The sequence below is a fragment of the Rutidosis leptorrhynchoides genome, chromosome 11, assembly GCF_046630445.1.
Source record: "Rutidosis leptorrhynchoides isolate AG116_Rl617_1_P2 chromosome 11, CSIRO_AGI_Rlap_v1, whole genome shotgun sequence".
Lineage (NCBI taxonomy): Eukaryota > Viridiplantae > Streptophyta > Magnoliopsida > Asterales > Asteraceae > Rutidosis > Rutidosis leptorrhynchoides.
Window position 1 is genome coordinate 252,870,001 of NC_092343.1, and position 7,500 is coordinate 252,877,500.

Here is a 7,500-nt window from a genome sequence, read left to right on the forward strand (position 1 = left end):
GACTATGATCTCACCTTGAGTGCACGAGTAGTAAAGTACTTCAACAAGTAAACGTGTGCAAAGAACAATGCTAGTCTTGACCTAAACAATAGGTTGTATCAATAACGGTAAACACGATAGGTCAAAGATGTTCAATTAGTCCTATGGCTCGTTACGACTCGATTATTTAGCATGTGAAATCAAATTGCCAAGTTTCATGCAAGATACAAGTATATAAATAAGTTAGGAAGGTTGCATAATCATTTGGTTAAGTTTGACAAAAAGTCAAACTTTGGTCGGTCAAAGTCAACGAAAGTCAACACGTTCGGGTCGGGTTCCGAACTATTTTTCTGAGGTTTTTAATCATATATGAACATGTTAGAACAAGTTTCATGTGAATCGGAGGTCCGGAGTATGCCAAACATTTTTCGTAATTTGGACATGGTGGTCAGAGCCTGACCAAGGCTTATGTCGCGCCGCGACATGGTCTGGCCGCGCCGCGGCATTAGCCGTGCGCTGGTACCTGGTCAGTCTCAATTGTTCAAGTCCCAAATCAAAACTCTTTCAAGCATAAATTACAAACCGCTAACATTTAGAACTCGCACCTTATATCGTTGGAAAGGTAATTTGACAAGGAACACAACTAAACACAATTCATCAACCAAACTTCCACTTACAACAACCAAAAACCGTAATTAAACGTTCATAATCAAAGTTCAAGTTCCAAAAACGCATTTTATGATTCGGGCAACCAATTTACATGAATGATATGCCGTTTCGAAGGTAATCAAGCATACAATCCAACTAAACACTTACCAATAATAATCCATGGCATTCAATGCATCAAAAGTCCATTTCAAGTTCATCAAACCCTAACCCAAATTCACCAAAATCAATAATCAAGTTCATGAAGTTTTCTAAGGCAACCTACACATCAAATTGAAGCTAGTGATGCTAGTAACACAATTAAAACATCAACTTTTAACATCTAACAACATATGATCATCCAAAATTCAAGAATAACACACCAAAATTCAAGTTCATGCTAGTTACACTAAAACAACGAGATCGAGCATATAAATCATATATTCATGTTAGACTTGAGCCATAGACACTAATTAACACTTTTATAAGTTAAAATCATCAAGAACACAAAATCTAGTGATTTTAGAAAGTTACCCAAATGAGATGAAGTTGGTACCAAAATGAAGAGGATGAAGAGAGGATCACGAATATGTAATTTATTTGGTTGCTAGCTCCCTAATCCGGATTTAGATGATGAATGAATGAGAAAGGAAATTGGGTGTGTGTGTTCTTGCTAGAGAGAAAGAGAGAGAGATGGAGGTGGAAATGAATGGGTGAAAGGGGTTTGACCCTTTGACCTAGTCAAGGGTTTGATCCCTTGTCAAGTTTAGTCCCTCAACTTTCGCTCGGGTGCGGGAATTACCTAAACGAGATAATTTAAAACGCGTATCAACGGGAGATGTTATAAACATATAACGGACTTTATATTAGTATAACGGAAAAATAAATGGAAAAAGGCGGGATGTTACATTACCTACTCCTTAAAAGAAATTTCGTCCCGAAATTTAAGTAGGCGTAGTAGTCGTTGTTTCTTCCTCGAGATCTCGCGTTTCCGAATTCACGAATAGATGAGGATACTTCCTTTGCATTTGATCTTGTCTTTCCCAAGTAAACTCGGGTCCTCTTTTGGCATTCCAACGAACCTTGACAATCGGAATTCGGCTTTGTTTCAATGTCTTGACGGAGGTGTCCACAATTTCAACCGGTTCCTCCACAAAATGAAGCTTGTCATCAATAGTAAGTTCCTCAAGAGGGATGACGATATCGGGTTCGGCAAGACACTTTTTCAAGTTAGATACATGGAAGGTAGGATGAACGGAGTTCAATTGAGGCGGAAGATTTAAACGATAAGCAACGGTTCCAATACGCTCCAAGATTTCGAAAGGACCAATATACCGCGGATTTAGCTTCCCGCGTTTCCCAAAACGGATTACACCCTTCCAAGGTGCGACTTTTAACATTACTCGATCACCGACTTGAAATTCAAGATCGTTGCGTCGTTTGTCGGTATAGCTCTTTTGACGACTTCGGGCCGTCCTAAGCCTATCTCGGATTTGAATGATTTTCTCGGTGGTTTCGTGAATGAGTTCGGGTCCGGTGATTTGCACGTCGCCTACCTCGGCCCAACAAAGAGGTGAACGACATTTGCGGCCATATAGCGCTTCAAAAGGTGCGGCTTTAATACTCGCGTGATAACTATTGTTGTAAGAGAACTCGGCGAGAGGTAAGTGCTTGTCCCAAGCTTTTCCGAAATCAACCACGCAAGCTCGTAACATGTCCTCTAAGGTTTGAATTGTACATTCGCTTTGTCCATCGGTTTGAGGATGATATGCGGTGCTCATGTCTAAACGCGTTCCCAACGCTTCTTGCAATGTACGCCAAAATCTAGAAACGAAACGGCCATCTCGGTCGGAGATAATCGATAAAGGTACACCGTGTCGGGCTACGATCTCCTTAATGTAAAGTTGTGCAAGTTTCTCCATTTTGTCCGTTTCTTTCATGGCAAGGAAGTGTGCGGATTTGGTGAGACGGTCAACAATAACCCAAATGGTATCATAACCGCCCGTCGTTTTTGGTAGCTTGGTGATAAAATCCATCGTTATCCTTTCCCACTTCCATTGCGGGATCTCGGGTTGTTGAAGTAGTCCGGACGGTCTTTGGTGTTCGGCTTTGACTTTGGAACATGTCAAACACTTGGAAACATAAGTAGCTACGTCCCTTTTGATGTTCGGCCACCAATATAGTTGTTTAAGGTCGTGGTACATCTTATTGGCACCGGGGTGAATCGAGTATCGTGACTTATGGGCTTCATCTAAAATAAGGCTTCGTAGGTTCCCATAACTAGGCACCCAAATCCTTCCGGCGTAATATCGGAGTCCGGTCTCCCTAATTTCGAATCGAGAGACGAGAATGTTCAAGAGCTCGTGTGAAAGGTTTTCATCCTTGAGAGCCTCATCTTGGGCTACCCGAATTTGGCTATTAAGGTTTGTGTGGATGGTGATGTTTAAGGCTCGGACACGAAGAGGCACCGCTCTTTCTTTTCGACTTAAAGCATCGGCTACTACATTTGCCTTCCCGGGATGGTAACGAAGCTCGCAATCGTAATCGTTTAAGGTTTCAATCCACCTTCGTTGTCTCATGTTTAGTTGCTTTTGATCGAAAATGTGTTGGAGGCTTTTGTGGTCGGTAAAGATAGTACTCTTGGTTCCATAAAGATAGTGTCTCCACATTTTAAGTGCAAAGACAACGGCTCCGAGTTCGAGATCATGCGTCGTATAGTTTCGTTCATGAATTTTGAGTTGTCGAGAAGCATAAGCAATGACTTTCGTTCGTTGCATCAATACACACCCAAAACCATGTTTTGAGGCATCGCAATATACAACAAAGTCATCATTGCCTTCGGGAAGTGACAAGATAGGAGCGGTGGTTAGCTTCGTTTTCAAGATTTGGAATGCGGATTCATGTTCGGTCGCCCAAATGAATTTCTTTCCCTTGTGAGTCAATGCGGTCAGAGGACGTGCAACCAAAGAGAAATTTTCGATGAATCTACGATAGTACCCGGCGAGACCCAAAAATTGACGAATGTGAGTAGGAGTAGTAGGAGTCTCCCATTTACTAATGGCTTCGATTTTCGTTGGATCGACCTTAATACCTTGGTCACTTACAACATGACCAAGAAATTGAACTTCCTTTAACCAAAATTCACACTTGGAGAATTTGGCATAAAGTCGTTCTTGTCTCAAGAGTTCAAGCACAAGTCGGAGATGTTGTTCGTGCTCTTCTTCATTTTTAGAATAGATCAATATATCATCAATGAACACAATAACGAATTTATCGAGATACGGTTTGCACACGCGGTTCATAAGATCCATGAACACCGCCGGTGCGTTAGTGAGACCAAATGGCATGACAAGGAATTCATAACTACCATAACGAGTCCGGAAAGCGGTTTTGGAGACATCTTCCCCCTTAACCCTCAATTGATGATAACCCGAGCGGAGATCGATTTTCGAATATACACAAGACCCTTGTAGTTGATCAAAGAGGTCATCGATGCGAGGAAGAGGATATCGGTTCTTAACCGTCAATTTATTTAGTTCACGATAATCAATGCACATTCGTAGGGATCCGTCTTTCTTTTTAACAAACAAAATCGGAGCGCCCCAAGGTGAATGGCTAGGTTGGATAAAACCACGATCAAGTAGTTCTTGGATTTGACTTTGCAATTCTTGCATTTCGGATGGGGCGAGTCTATATGGTGCACGTGCTACGGGTGCGGCCCCCGAAATAAGATCGATTTGGAATTCAACTGGTCGATGAGGCGGAAGACCCGGCAATTCGTCGGGAAATACATCGGAATAGTCACTAACAATTGGCACATCATCGATGTGCTTCTCATCGGACTCGACTTTCTTAACGTGGGCAAGGATCGCAAAACAACCCTTACGGAGTAGTTTTCTAACTTTAAGGCACGAAACGAGGTTGAGTCTGGTGCAACTCTTATCGCCATAAACAATCAAAGGTTCACCATTCTCGATAGGAATTCGGATTGCGTTAAGATCACAAAGAATGTGAGATTTCGTTTTGACTAACCAATTCATACCGATTATTACATCAAAACTTCCTAGTTCCATGGGTATCAAGTCAATTTCAAATTCCCTACCCAAAATGTTTAACGTACACCCCCGGTAATATGTGTCGGCACTTAATAGTTTTCCGTTAGCCACTTCAATGGTATAAGTGGTATCTAATGGAAGAGGTGGAGTGCTAAAAGAATGAGTCAAAGTCTTGGATACAAAGCATTTATCGGCACCCGAATCGAATAAGCAAGAGACATAAGAATTGTTGAGAAGAAACGTACCCGTGACTAGTTCAGTGTCATCCCGGGCTTCCTCGGTGTTTATGTTGAAAGCTCGGCCGCGCGTATTGGGGTTATCTTTCCTCTTCGGGCATGCATTTCTATAATGGCCCGTTTGGCCACATTCGTAACAAGTGCCCGTCTTTGGTGCATTGGGCCATTTTCGAGCGACGGGAGTGGCACTTTTACAATCGTTGGCCTTATGACCAATTCCTTGGCACCGGTGGCAAATTAACTTACTACATTCGCCAAAGTGATGTTTGTTGCATTTGTTGCAAAGAGGTAGGTTCCCGGCATAACCTTTCTTGCCGTCGGAGGTGTAAGATTTCTTGGCAAAGTTGTTGTTGCTTGATTGGGAGGGTTCCCACTTTCTTTTGTTGCCGCCCGATTTATCCTCGGCCTTAGGTGCCGGAACTACGATTTCGTCAACCGTTTCGATTAGTTGGCGAGCCATGTTCATAGCGGCTTGATGAGTAGTGGGTTTGGATGACATCACCCCTTGTTTGATGCTTTTTGGAAGACCGAGCATGTAGAGCTCAATCCTTTGAGATTCGGGGTTAACAAGATTAGGACACATCAAGGATAGTTCGGCGAAGCGTTGATTATAAGCTTTAAGATCGTTTCCGACCGCTTTCAAAGCTCTTAGTTCTTCCTCAAGCTTTCGGGTTTCTTCGCGCGGAAGATATTCAACAATCATCTTTTCCTTTAGATCGGCCCAAGAGAGGGCATGAGCTTCATCGGTACCCACCGATTGAACATAGGTGTTCCACCATGTTAGAGCAATTCCGGAGAAAGTGTGAGTGGAGTATTTGACCTTGTCTTGGTCCCGACAACCGCTTATGCTAAAGACGGCTTTCGTTTGCTCAAACCATCGGGTGAGCACGACCGGTCCCCCGGTTCCATCAAAAGTGTGAGGTTTGCACCCCATGAAAGCTTTATAGGAGCATCCCTCGTTTGAGTTTCCGGCTCCATTGTTGTTGTTGTTGTTGTTGTTGTTGTTATTATTATTGTTGTTGGATGAGTGACCGGCCATGGCCGCATCTACGGCGGTGGCTATCATCCGTTCGAGAGCTTGTTCGGGAGTTTCATTGCGACGTACACGACGAGGAGCCATTGTTCCTTCAAGACACAAGAATATCATTGATTAGTATTCTCAATAATACTAACCGTGATATAGAATAAAGATAAAGAGAAGTTTTTTTTTTTTTTTTTTTTTTTTTTTTTTTTTTTTTCAACTCGCCTTAAATTCTTTATGTCATAATGTCGGAACGTTCATATGAGTCACCGTAATATAATCCCGGAAATTATATTACCCTGATTCATATGTGCATTCGACATTATTCTATAAAGTCAAGGTGGCGTGTCAATCAAATTAAACAACGTGAGATTAAGATGAACTAAGAGTAGATATGAGTAGAAGCGTTCGAGTATAAATGCACAAGTAGTCAAGTAATTCCTACTTCAAGTCTATATGCCGGTTGTAGTCTAGATTCACCAATGTACCCTATGACTCGAGGTTGACACCAATGAACTCTAAATCCCTACAACCAACGCTCTGATACCATCTGTAGCGACCCGACCAAATCATGTTTGACGGCGCCGTCTACTTAGGTCCCGTTACGTGGTCATAAGTCTTTAAGACAAAGTTTGACCAAAATATGTCGCCTTCATTTCAAAATAAAGATTGTTCCCAAAGTTTACAAGAATTGTTCATCCAATAGTTAAGTTACAACATTATAATACGAATGAAATCTAGGCGACACGGTTTAAAGTAAAATCAAAAGACGCTCCATGAAATGCACATATACTCGACATCCAATGCAAGTATCAAATAATGAGCGGAAGCATGTATCATGTATCGTTCAAGGACCTGAGAAAAACATAGAAATCTGTCAACGAAAACGTTGGTGAAATCATAGGTTTAAGTAAGTAAGTACAAGTGAACCACAAGATTTGCATCAATGAAATAATAGTAATACATTCCAAAAGTTTGTTTCACGAGCACCCAATTATCAAAGCTTAACATTCCTTCCATTGTATACCCCATCACTTAGTGCTAGAACAAACACTGATTCTCGAAAATATATTTCATCCGTAGACGGTAGCGAACCGTCAAAGATGAGGGTTGTCAACCCATATGGCCATATAACATAAGTTCTCGCTTACACCCGGCAAGTGTAACTAATGATAATCGAATTGAGGATTTTGTTCTAAACTCGTATGTAGAATGTTTGTTTTCCCGTTCTTGTGTTCACTTAGTTCAAAAGAATCGTTTATGTTTTCTCATCCCAATATAAGTTCAAAAAGAGTAAAAGTGGGACTATGATCTCACCTTGAGTGCACGAGTAGTAAAGTACTTCAACAAGTAAACGTGTGCAAAGAACAATGCTAGTCTTGACCTAAACAATAGGTTGTATCAATAACGGTAAACACGATAGGTCAAAGATGTTCAATTAGTCCTATGGCTCGTTACGACTCGATTATTTAGCATGTGAAATCAAATTGCCAAGTTTCATGCAAGATACAAGTATATAAATAAGTTAGGAAGGTTGCATAATCATTTGGTTAAGTTTGACAAA